Raw genomic sequence first — 13,660 nt, 5'->3', positions numbered from 1 at the left:
GGCCCCTATTCTTTTTTCTATGGCTAGGCCAAGTCACTTGTATTCATCTTCCCCAATCCATCACCCTCCACTATGTAGGCTTATGATCTTAGTAGTGCAGTACTGTTGCTCAGTCTTTATAATGAATCAAACATAAAAGAGAATGGTGGTTGGGCATGGTGGTGCCTGTAATCCCAGCAGTTTGGAAGTCCAAGACAAGAGGATCGCTGGAGGCCAGGAGTTTGAGACCAGCCTGGGCAACACAGCAAGACCTCTTCTCTATAAAAAAAAAAATTTGTTTTTTAAATAGCTTGGTGAGTTGAAGAGCAAGGAGAAATTTGGTGATGTTATAAGAAATGGAGGCTGAAAGTAACTGGAGACGCAGCTAAGATGTAGAGTAAAGGCCAGGTCAGCAAGGGCCTTGCATGATGCCATGCTAAGGAGCTCAGACTTTCTCCTCACTATAATTGGGAGGCTTTTTAATCAGGGAAATCAGATTTGCATAATTAGAATTATGGAAGATGGATTGGGAAGAAGAGGAAGGACTAGAAGAGGGGATACCAGTTAGGAATAATATTTCAGGACCTGAATTAAAGCAATAGCAATGGGAATTAAGAATGAGAAGATAGAATCAAAAGAATGTGGAGAAAGAATGGACAGAACTTGATGACAGAAATGAGAGGTTTCTGCTTCAGACAACTGGGTGACAGGTAATGCTGTTATCTGAATAGAGGAGAAGCAGATTTAGAGATGGGTTAGAGTAGGTGAGAAGAAAATGAGCTCTAATTTTGAAAACGTTGAATTTGCAGCACCCACAGGACATTTTCATGAGACTGAGGATCTGGAGAAAGATATGGACTGGAGAAACAGATTTGTGATAGGCATAATTCACTCCATAAACTTTACGTCTGCTTTGAAATACACTGCTCACTCTTAGCCCAAAGCACCCAACTACATTTCTTGCCCTACCTGTTTCACCAGACTTTTCTGCCCCTGGCTCCCAGTTTGTTATACTTTTACTCTTGGCCAATTCATAACTCTTTTATAGTATTTTTCATATAGCAGTTGTCTAAGTGTTAGACAATTAAACTCTTAGACATTATCAAATTTAATTTAATAGGGTATAAAGTTCTATGGAAACCCAGGGACTTCAGTCTGTTGCACTTTATGTTAAATATTCACTGGTGCTTTCCTGGAATGTTTCCTCTTTCCCAACTCACTTTTTCCAGCTGCCCATGCACCTAGTCTTTTCTGCCCTCCAGCTTCTCTTCTCTTAATCCCCTTTTTTTACACTGTTGGTCACTGCCTCATTCTTGAGATATTCTACATAGTGGGCTTCCACGATATCTGATTTCCTGCCTACCTCAAACCTCTCTGGCTGTGATATTTCCTCAAACCCCTACATAAAAGTTAATATTTCCTAGGATTCTGTATTTAGCTTTCCTTATAATCTCATTTTAGAATATACCCAGCATGGTCTCATCCACTTGCATGGCTTAACAAACAATCGTTTAAAATTATTCATGGATCTGGATCTCTAGCCTAGTCTTCTCAGTCCAAACCCAAATACCCAACTGGTTATAGGATGCCTTTATTTGGATGTGTTCCACCAGCCCTTCAAATCAACTCATCCAAAATTAAGTTTTCCTCTTTCCCATAAACCTGGGCTTTCTTCTCCATTCTCATTCTCAGTGAATGATATTATCACAGTAACCTGAGAGACCTTGATTTCTACTTCTCTGTTATTTTTCACATTCAGTATGCCCTGAAATTCTATCAATTTTACATTTTAAAAGAGCATTTTCCTAGAAGAGAACATGATGTGATTGAAGATAATACAGGGTATACCAAAAGTTGCCATACATAGGGAAAATGGGAAACCGTAGCTAAATGTACCTTTCTTTACAAAATATACAATTTCCCATTTCCCCTAGGTATGGCAGCTTTTGGGACACCATGTAAAATGGGAATGAGAATAGCATACAAGGGAGACCAGCCTGACAGGAGAAAAGTTTTTTGAGAAATGCTGGAAAATATGATTAGAATTATCAAGTGGGAGAGTACCTTAGAGGGTAACTTAAATGCCACATATAGTATTTCAGAGTTGATGTGGTCATAGACACCACCAACATTAGGCAGGTGAATGAAACGGTAATTTCAAACTGCATTTTTAAAAAGTCAGTGATACGAAAAATGGGTGGAGAGATGAGTTAGCAACTATTACCTTTGTAACTATTACCTTTGTAATAGAGCAACCTAAAGGTAACCTAGTTACCTTTGTAACTAGAAACAACCATTTCTTAGATTGCATTAAATACATGAGGAAAAAAACTTATAAGTTCCAGCTAGAAGCTGAGAAAGTCTGACCTTGGATTTAAATTTAAGTGTAAGTGCCACTTAAAAATAAATAATAAATTCTTATTGAAGAAGGCAAATTGAAGTTAGGTCTGTTACTGCATTAGTGTAAATTGTGTTGAAAATAATTACAGGAAAGACATCATCTGATTGAAAAGTTTCTATAAGCCATTCCTTAATTACAGATGATCTTTTACTTGAATATATATGTAATTATATATTTTAATCACCCAACTGGAATGTGATGATGATTTCCTAAAACATCTGAATTTCCATATGCCTCAATAAATTTAGGTTAAATAAACTACATTATAGTATAGCACACTATATGACACATTTATCTATTGATAAACATGGTAATTTCTTTTTTATTTGACTTAGATACTAATTAACTCAGAGTAAATGGACACCCCCCCACCGCCAATGTTGTCAGTCAATAGTTAAATAAAATGGGGGAGAAAGAAGTACAAATTAGGCAGCTCTAAATGCTGTGTTTCAAAAGCAAAGGAAAAAATTAAAACAGTTGCAGCAAACATTACATCTTTTGGAAATAAACTATTTATGAGACAAAGAACTCAAAAAGTAAAAGCAAACTCACTTTATCTGATGAAAGTGTCAGGAATCTGGAGGAAGAGTTCATTTTCAGCATTCGGTTTGGAAATGCAAAGAGACCATGAGTTTTAAAAGCACAGTAACTGAGAAACAATAGTAGCCACGGAATGACTCACTTGAGTTAGCAGTAAAACACAAACAAATAAAAAAGACATTTTAAAAAATGATGGATGTGATAGATTTAAAAGCAAAGCTTTCTTCTTCTTCCTTGTAATTTTCCTCTTTTTCTCGTTGCAATTTCGGTAGTAAAGTTCTAGCAGGTCCCTAATTACTTACATGAGGTCCTTGAAAGCACGACTCCCTGTGAGGATACATATCAGTTTCCATCTGGAAGCACAAGCTTCTACCCTGGTGTGGTTTGAAATAATGAGCAGAGCAGCTGTCTGTCCTCTTGGGATAGCTGCAACAGAGCAGTCATCAATAGGCATCTGAATTCCAGACTAAATCTTAAGCCCCGCCTCTCTGAAAAGGAAGGGAAAAAATGTGGCTCTGAATTCTTCCTGTGTTCCTGGACAGTAGCTTGAAAGTGGAAGGACAGTCGGCGTCTGAGTGTTACTTCCCTATTTTTGATATACCATTCCACCCAGTGATTTTATTTTCCACCAGAAATTTTTTTTTCTGAGTTTCTAAAGATAAAAACAAAAACTACAGTCAAAATCTCAATAGTCTTTTTCACATCGTTTTAACATATAGGTACATTCAAAACATTTATTGATATACTACGTTGATCAAAGAAGTAAGATAAAAGGATTAAACTAGAGGATTTTTCAAGATTTCTTAACAGCTACAGACCTCAAGATATTTAGAACCCTTAGCTTCATGAGATTGAAAGAAAATCAATATTGTTGCATTTTATCTAAGCTACATTAGAATAGAAAGTATGCTATGTTATATAAAGGATGCACCTTGGGTTTTTTGGTACTCAGGGACTCTCACAGCCAGATTGGCGGCAAGGGATACTGACTGATGATCTGATGATCTGCCTGTTGTCAAACATGACTCTCCATTTCATTGGTAAATGGTCATTTGAACACATGAGCACCCTAGCCTTATCTGCCACACAACTTCACATTCCACTAAAGGAAAGCTTTACTAGAAAGAATCCCCCCCAGGCCCAGAAATTCTTAATTAATCATCATATATTTACAGATTATGAAGCAAGCCATAGTCTGAACTTAAAGAAAGCATTGTCATAATCAGAGAAACCAGCTGGGCCATAAAAGAGAAATCTTTAAATAACTCAAAATTTTCTTGTATTTCTTCTTAAATAAAATGAAAGGTATATATGACCCTTAACATTTTTTGTTAAATCTCTACCTTTCATTTCCATCCGTTTCCTCACATCCAGTCTGCTCTTTTTCCTTTCTTAACTGAAAACCCTGGAAAAAAAGTCCTCTTATCCCCTCCCTCCTTTTTTAGTCTCTACCACTAAAGCCCAGCTGGACCCTCTTTGGAGGGGGTGGGACAGAGTACTTCTAAGTGGGCCAACGTAGGATTCTCTTTTTCAAGCAGAGAAAGGAGCGGGTCTCATGGATAATAGTTATGCTTTCTCACTTCCTTTTGGTTAATCTTGACAGACATGCCCTCCCCCCAATAAAAATATCCAATATTTAATATACTGCCCATAGACTGCCTCTGGGACCTCACTTGAGAACTTACAAATCAGGGAAAAAATGAGCCTTCCAATAGAAAAAGGGGCAGAGTAGGCTGGGCACAGTGGCTCACGCCTGTAATCCCAGCCCTTTGGGAGCCCAAGGCAAGAGGATCTCTCCGGGCCAGGAGTTCCAGACCAGCCTGAGCAACATAGTGAAACCCTGTATCTACAAAACATATAAAAATTATCCAGGCATAGTGGTGTATGCCTATAGTTCCACCTACTTGAGAGGCTGAGGCAGGAGGATTGCTTGAGCCCAGGAGTTTGTGGTTGCAGTGAGCTGTGGTAACACCACTGCACTCTAGCCCAGGCAACAGAATGAGATGCTGTCTCAAAAAAAGAAAAAGGGGCAGAGTAGGACTAGGGAACTCACAAAGAAAGAAATACATAATCAATGAGCACCTCTCATCAAAAGTCCTATCTTATTACTATTTGAGAAAATGCAAATATTTTTGCCTCTGAAACTAGAAAAGTAAAAACTTAAGTTAAAATGCCCAGTGCTGGAGTGGGTTCAGGAAAAGAATTATCATATGACTCGGCAATTCTACTTGTAGGTATATATCCCAGAGAAATGAAAATATATATTTCCATACACAAAAATTTGTATACAAATGTTTGTAGCAGCATTATTCATATCAGCAAAAAGTAGAAACAACACAAACCTTCATCAACTGATGAATAAATAAATAAAATGTGCTATATTCGTACAAGAGAATATTATTCAGCAATAAAGAGTGAAGTACTGTTAAATGCTACAATATGAATAAACCTTGAAAACATTATGCTAAGTGAAAGAAGCCAGTCACAAAAGACCACATATATGATTTTGTGCATAATAGGCAAATCTAGAGTGACCAAAAGCAGATTAGTGGTTGACTAGCTCTGAAAGGTTTGTGGGGAAAAGGGAGTGATTACAAATGGGTTGGGTACAAGGTTTCTTTTTGTGGTGATGAAAATGTTCTAAAATTAATTATGGTGGTGGTTGCACAACACTACGAACATACTAAAAACCATTGAATCATATACTCTAAATGGGTGAATTGTATGTTATGTGAACTGTTACACAATAAAGCTATTATTATAAAAAAAGAAAACTGGTGATGGAGCTCGTTAAATGTTTTTTTGAGGAAAACAAAACAATGATGTTCCTAGCCTACATGATAAATGAGTGACAGGAGGACATGGAGAATGACAGTTACATAGCTTCTGTGTATATGCTGGCAGAGTGACTTGTTTTTATCCCATTCATTTGATAATCTATTTGAAAGCTATACTCCTTGTGATCCAATCCCTACACTGAGTTGAAATAAATAAACACTGGTCTTACTCTGAAAGTCTTAAAGAATAGTGTTGATCTTTACTATGGATTACTTTAATTGGACTGCACAGGAATTTTATTCAGAACATTACCCAGAAAGCTTCAAAACCTCTTCGCACAGTTCTCCTTGTCCCCACAGTTTCCCAGATGTTAAAATTTCGTTTTCTCCCTCTCTCCACAGGGTTCTCATTGCTGCTTTTCTGAATCACCTCCTTCTTCATGTTTCTCCCCAAATCTGACCTATCCTACAGAATGCAGGAATTCTGGTGAATAAAATTCTCCATCTGGTTACACTTCCTTTGAACAAATATTTAGTGAGTGCCTGCTGTGGTCCGAGAGCTCTGCTATGAATAATCTCTGACATTTGGGTAAGCTGCTTCTGTCTACATAGTTACTTTCCAGTCCATTATTTAGAATAGGAGTCATCTAACTTTTTCTATATAGGGCCAGATGTTTTAGGCTTTTCAGGCCATGTCTCTGTCACAGCCATTCCACTCTGCCCTTGTAGTGCTAAAGTAGCCATACTCAATGTATAAATGAATGAGGATGGCTATGTTCCATTGACACTTTATTTACAAAAATGGGTAGTGGCCTGGAACTGGCCCCTGAGCTGTAGTCTGACAACTCCTGATTTAGAACAACCCACTGAAGTAGACATTTCTGGCTCTGTTTTATATGTGAGGAAAGCAACTTAGGTTCAGATAAATTAAGTAGTTTGTCCAAAGTCACACAAGCAAGAACAAGCGGCTGACCCAGGTCTCACATCTAGAATTTGATTGCAATGTCACTGCTGTTTCAGTCACACCATCGTGTCACTCTACTCAGATGGCTTGCATCTAGAGTGACAAGATTCTCAACCTACATGCCATACTTTGAGGAAGAGTTAGGTAAATTTTGATGTTTCTATAAATTGCTATGTAGTTATTCAAGATAACATTTTCAATGAGAGAACTCATGGATAAATATGAAACCATGTGAATCAGAAGGCAAGGCACAAAATTGCATATAGAATTGTGATTATGTGGAGGAAAAAATACATAAAGAACTTAAAGGAAGTATATTAGGATATTAGCAATTATTGCCTTATTGTAGATGGGTGACTGATTTTTTTTCATGCTTATTTATATGTTTTGTATTTTGCATATTTTACAATGAGCATTATTACTTTGTGAATCAGTAAATAAACATTTTAAAATGAAAGGAAATGCATTTTGAGGATGCTTACAATCAATTTTCTTGTAGGATGAGGCGGTTGGATATGGTCACTGGCTGGAACAGGAGAAATATGTTTAGCCTTAGATAAAACAGAAGATACAGTTTTTAATCAGGCAAAGCCCTGGTCTGTTTAAGGCTAAGCTTTACAGAATGACAGAATTGTGACAAGCCTTGGCCTGGGCAGGCCTAATTTTCAGCCATTTTGCATGGTCCCCCTTAAGTGGACTACTTTAGATTCCCCTTTTTCTTGAGATTAAGAGCAAAGAGACCTTTGGAGAGGTGAAGACTTCTCATCAAACTCACAGCTTTTTTATCCCTGGGTGCTGCAATTGTGGCAATATGAACAAACATTTCTTATTTTTTGTAGAGACAGGGTCTCGGTATGTTGCCTAGGCTGGTTTCAAGTGATCCTCCTGCCTTGACCTCCCAAAGTGCTGGGATTACAGGTGTGAGCCACTCTGCCCAGCCCATAAATATTCTTAATGGCATCTAGAATGGTGAATTCTTTCCAGAAGGTTTTCAATTTATTTCTCCCAGATCCATCAACAGAATCACTCTCTATGGAACCTATAGCCTTACAAAATGTATTTCTTAAATAATAAGACTTGAAAGTCAAAATTACTCCATCCATGGGCTACAGAATGGATGTTGTATTAGCAGGCATGGAAACAACATTCATCTCCTTGTACACCTCCATCAGAGCTCTTGGGTGGCCAGGTACATTGTCAATAAACAGTAATGTCTTGAAAGAAATCTTCCTTTCTGAGCAGTAGGTCTCAATAGTGGGTTTAAAATTTTCAGTAAACCATACTGTAAACAGATATGCTGTCACCCAAGCTTTGTTGTTCCATGTATAGAACACAGGCAGAGCAGATTTAGCATACTAACTCAGGGCCCTTGAATTTTTAGAATGGCAAATGAGCATTGGCTTCAACTTAAAGTCACCAGCTGCACTGGCCCCTAACAAGAGAGTCAGCTTATGCTTCGAAGCCAGGAATTGACTTCTCTCTAGCTATGAAAGTCCTAGATGGCATCCTCTTCCAATAGAAGACTGTTTTGTCTACATTGAAAATCTGTTGTTTAGTGTAGCCACCTCATCAATGATCTTAGCTAGATCTTCCAAGTACCTTGATGCAGCTTCTACCTCAGCGCTTGCTGCTTCACCTTGCACTTCTATGTGATGGAGATGGCTTCTTTCCTTAAAGCTCATGAACCAGCCTCTGATTTTTTCAAATTTTTTTTCTGCAGCTTTCTTACCTCTTTTAGCCTTCATAGAATCAAAGAGAGTTAGGGCCTTGCTCTGAATTAAGCTTGGTTTAAGGCAGCGGTCCCCAACCTTTTTGGCACCAGCGACTGGTTTCATAGAAGACAATTTTTCCACAAATTGGGGAGGCAGGGGCTGGGGGGGGATGGTATCAGGATGGTTCAAGTGCATTACATTTATTGTGCAGTCAAACCTCTCTGCTAATCATAATCTGTATCCGCAGCTGCTCCCTAGTGCTAGCATCACCGCCTCAGCTCCACCTCAGATCATCAGGCATTAGATTCTCATAAGGAGTGTGCAACCTAGATCTCTAGCATGCACAGTTTACAGTAGAGTTCGAGCTCCTATGAGGGTCTAATGCTGCTGCTGATCTGACAGGAGGCGGAGCTCAGCCAGTGATGTCTGGATGGGGAGCAGCTGTAAATACAGATGAAGCTTCACTCACTCACCTGCCTCTTCCCTCCCACTGTGCAGCCCAGTTCCTAACAGGCCACGGACAGTACTGGTCTGCAGCCCAAGGGTTGGGGACCTCAAGTTTAAGGGAATCTTGTAGCTGGTTTGATCTTCTATCCAGACCATCACATCAACAATAAGGCTGTTTCACTTTCTTATCATTCACATGTTCACTGAAGTAGCACTTTTCATTTCCTTCAAGAACTTTTCCTTTGTATTCACAATGTGGCTAACAGTTTGGTGAAAGAGGCTTAGCTTTTGGCCTATCTCTGCTTTTAACATGCTTTCTTCACTAAGCTTAATCATTTCTAGCTTTTGATTTAAAGTGAGAGATGTGACTCCTCCTTTGACTTGAACACTTAGAGGTCATTGTAGTGTAATTAATTGGCCTAATTTCAATATTGTGTTTCAGGGAATAAGGATACCCAAGGACAGGGGGAAAGAGGGGGGATGGCTGGTAAGTGGAGCAGTCAGAACACACATAGCATTTATTAATTAAGTTTGCCATCTTATATGGGCATGGTTTGTGGCACCTCGAAACAATTATTATACAATGGTAACAACAAGGATCACTGATTACAGATCTCTATAACAGATATATTAATAATGAAAAAGCTGGAAATATTTCAAGAATTACCAAAATGTCACATATAGAGACACGTAGTGAGCACATGCTATTGGAAAAATTGCACCAATAGACTTGCTTGACATGAGTTGCAACAAACCTTCAATCTGTAAAAAGTACAATATCTGCAAAGTACAGTAAAGTCAATTGCAATAAAATGAGGCATGCCTGTACTCAGAGAGTATAATAAGTTGATAAATAAATACAAATTTATACTGATAAAACATCCTGATTATTGAAGTGGATTTTACAATATGATATTTTTTAAAAGATGCAGGATTTGAAATCAGACCTGACCTCACAATTTTCTAGTAACTGAATTAATGTTTATGTAAACTAACTACTCTAGATTGGAAAGTATAACATCATTGTTCTTTATCGCTTATACAAACAAGACTAGGCCTTAGGTCTATGGCTTTAACGGAAATGATTTGTAACTCCATGTGTCAAATTCACCCCCATGCCTTACTTTAATTTGCCATACATTTTTTTTCCACAGCAAAGACCAACAAATGAAACTTCATATTTGAAAGAGGCTCTGCAGTTAGATTTCAGTTCTGATATCCTACACAGCACTATCCTGGCACCCTACGAGATGGAGGAGGAGCAGGCACCAAGAAGATTGTTGGAAATCAGTGACCACAGGCCGTGCTTTCAGAGAGGTGAGAGGCTGGGAAATTACTGAGCAGACAGTGAACTTCTGGAAGGCAGGCGCTTCTAGGTGTCCCTGGCACTTTGAAGAGTGCCTGACTCCTAGTAGACTTACAACAAATGTGTGCCCACTTGAGAGACAGTGACAGGAAGTAGGTCCAGGGCTGAGCAGAAGGATTAAGTCCTTTCTTCTAGGCCTGAAAGAGAGAATCAGGACTGCATGTTTGGTGCCGTGCAGTCTGAAGAGTGAGGCATACAGGACTGGGGTGCTGTGCAGGCAGGAGATGCTGACTAGTGTGGGGAAGCAGAACTGAGCTGTTTGGGCAGAGTGGGACCTTGACAGGAGGTGGGAGGAGACTAGAGGTGAAGGGTCCTGAGGAAGAGAGGATCGCCTCTCGCCTCCTGCTTGTGTGTATGTGTAAGTGGAAGGTCTGGACCAGCCACCGCAGTAGAGAAGTGAGGCAGACGTGCTTCTTGCCATTTCCCACTTGTATTAGCTTCCTGCAGCTGCCATGACAAATTACCACAAATGGTGGCTTTAAACAACAGAAATTTATTCTCCCACAGTTCTGGAAGCTGGAGGTCGAAAATCAAGGCACCAGCACAATCACATTCCCTCTGGAGTCTGTAGGGGTGAAGGCTTCTTTGGCCCTTCCAGTTGCTGGTGGCTGCAGGCATTCCTAGGCTTACTTGGTTTGTGGCCACATCACTCCAATCTCTTCTGTTTTCACATGGCCTTCTCTTCTGAGTGTATCTCCTCTGTGTTTTTCTTATAAGGACACTTGTCATTAGATTTAGGGCCTACCTGCATAACCCAGGATAATCACCTTGTCTTCAGGTAACACACACAGGTTCCAAGGATTTTGGTGGCTGTGATAGTGAATTTTATGTGTCAAACTGGCTGGACCATGCTACCAGGATATTTGGTCAAACATTATTCTGGATGTTTTTGTGAGACTGTTTTGGATGAGCTCTCCATGCATACTGGTAGACTCTGAGTAAAGCAGATTGCCCTCCATAGTGTGGGTGGGCCTCATCCAGTCAGTTGAAGGCCTGAATAGATCAAAACTTCTGTCAAGCAATAGGGAATTCTGTCAGCAGATTGCCTTTGGACTTCATCTGCAATATCTGCTCTTCCTGGTCTCCAGTCTTGCTGCCTTTGGACTTGAACAGCAAATTTTTCCTGAGTCTCCAGCCAACTGCCTCCTCTCAGATTTTGGATTCACCAAGCCTCCACAACTGTGTACACACACACACACACACACACACACACACATATATATATATATCTCCTATACATATATATGAGAGACAGATATCCTATTGATTCTGTTTCTCTGGACAACCCTGACTAATTTAGGGGACCACCATTCAACCCCTTATACCAGTATCCAATCTAGAGAAGAGCTTCTCAAACCTGAATGTGCATATGATCTTGTTAAAGTAGATTCAAGCTCCCAGGTGCTGATGGTGTTGCTGGTTAGAGTGACGAACACATCCCAGGACTACCCAAGTTTTAGCACTGAAAGTCCCTTGTCCCAGGAAATCTCTCAGCTCCGGGCAAACTGGGATGGTTTGTGACCCTATTGCTTGTCCATGTACTATACTTTGAGCAGCAAGGAGTTAGAGATCTTTGTGGGAGGGGAAAATTGTGAAAACTTGGCCTTTCTCAAATATAGGGATAAGTGTAAAAGTATATCCCCCTATAGATAAATCTGTAAGTGTTAATTCCCAACATAAAGTGTCACGGACGGTTGTACAGTTATTCTCTAAGGGTCTCCCTTTTCCAGTGCTTTTATTTCTTTGAATTTTCTAGCAGATCAAGTTGAAAGCTTCAGTCAGGGTGGTTTCTTATCAACTTCCCTACAGTGGCTCAGCAGATGGACTCACCACTGACTTCACTGAGACAAGGAGCTTCCCAGGACACTCCCGCATCCTTCTTCCCCCACACTGAACGTTTCTCTGTGCATCGACTTGCTCCCTTTTCCTTGGCTGGCAGACAGTGGAAGGAGCAAGCTTTGAGGTCAGCCAGAGCTGTGCTTGAATTCTGGCTCTGCATTTACAGTTGCTTAATCTTGGACAAATTAACTTTTCTAAGGTTGATAATACTTCTGAAGAGGTGATATTTGGAAAGCTGTTACCAGTTGAAGGAGATGCCTGTGCAAAGAGCACACCCAGCGCCTGATGCTCAGTGAGGTTCCTTCTTCTCCCCCACTCCCCAGGCAGAAGGGTGACACGGAGATATAGGCAGTGGGGGAGAATATACCTCGGTCTCAATGACTGCCACATCTGCTGTACCAAGCACTGCTTTTAATCATTTTACTTATGTCTTTCTTGGAATCAACTTTAAGTCAATTTCTTCTTTTCACTTTGCCTTTCCTAACAAATACTATTTGTGAAATCATGGGTTCAACATGCTAATTATATATTTTTCCAATGTACAGTAAATATATTTAGTCACTTATTCGAGAGATAGTGTCTTTTATGCTCTTGATAGAAATAACATGCTAGTTATATATATTTTTTCTAATATACATTGTAACAAATACATTCAGGTAGTCATTCATTCAGCAGAGTGCCTTTTTATGTTAGAATAGCCTGGCACAGTTCTAAGTTCTTGAGCCACTCATGCTGATCCCAGACCCCAGTCATGCCTGCGATTGAGAAGGTCAATGACTTAGGAAGTTCTGTTATGTAGTCCTGAGGAGCCAAGTTAGGGTCCACCAAATTTTAGGCCTTGGGCTGGAAGCTTTCTTCCATTTTTCATATGCACCCCTGCAACGGGAGGGAAGGAAGTTAGAAGGGGTGGGAGCATCTATTTTAGGACCTGGGCACCTTGTTCTTGCTTTCTTATCTAATTCCTCCTTACAGGAGACTGAAAGAAAAATAGACTCAAGCCTGCCCTGAGGGCGTGGCTAGCGCACATATGCATGTGGGGCTGTGTATTCTCTCTCTCTCTCTCCCTTCATGTCCTCTTTCCAGGCAGCTGTATGAGTAAATTGGCTCAGAGCCTGCAGTGAGTGGGCAAGCCAGCCACGCTCACCCCTTATCTTTTCCCCCCGACAGGCCTTCACCCTTCTCACATTGCTTTGGGCTCCAGGCCTCTGCACTGATAAGATTCCAAGATTCAGATTTGGGGACAGGAGTTTAACCCTCTTTAGGCTAAGCTGAGAGCTTGCCGTCCAGCTTCATCAGCCTTTGTCAGACTTTGTGCTCCCGGGAATCATACTCTTCTTCAACCATCATGGTGCCTCCTCATCTTCAGTGGGACTTGGCTCTGTCAATTATTTCCTTTTCTTTTGCATTTGCAGTCTCTTCTTTTCTCTGGGGGCCTTCCTCTCTGTGTACCAACATGTCCCTCCATGGCAAAAACAAAAACAACAGATCCAAACCGGTTCTTTCTTTTTTTTTTTTTTGAGACAGAGTCTCACTCTTTTGCCCGGGCTAGAGTGAGTGCCGTGCAGTCATCCTAGCTCACAGCAACCTCACACTCCTGGGCTCAAGTGATCCTTCTGCCTCAGCCTCCCGAGTAGC

The sequence above is a fragment of the Propithecus coquereli genome, unplaced genomic scaffold (assembly GCF_000956105.1).
Source record: "Propithecus coquereli isolate 6110/MARCELLA unplaced genomic scaffold, Pcoq_1.0 Scaffold114, whole genome shotgun sequence".
NCBI classification, from domain to species: Eukaryota; Metazoa; Chordata; class Mammalia; order Primates; family Indriidae; genus Propithecus; species Propithecus coquereli.
The sequence above is the reverse complement of the archived record's forward strand: the minus strand, read 5'-3'. Positions refer to the sequence as shown.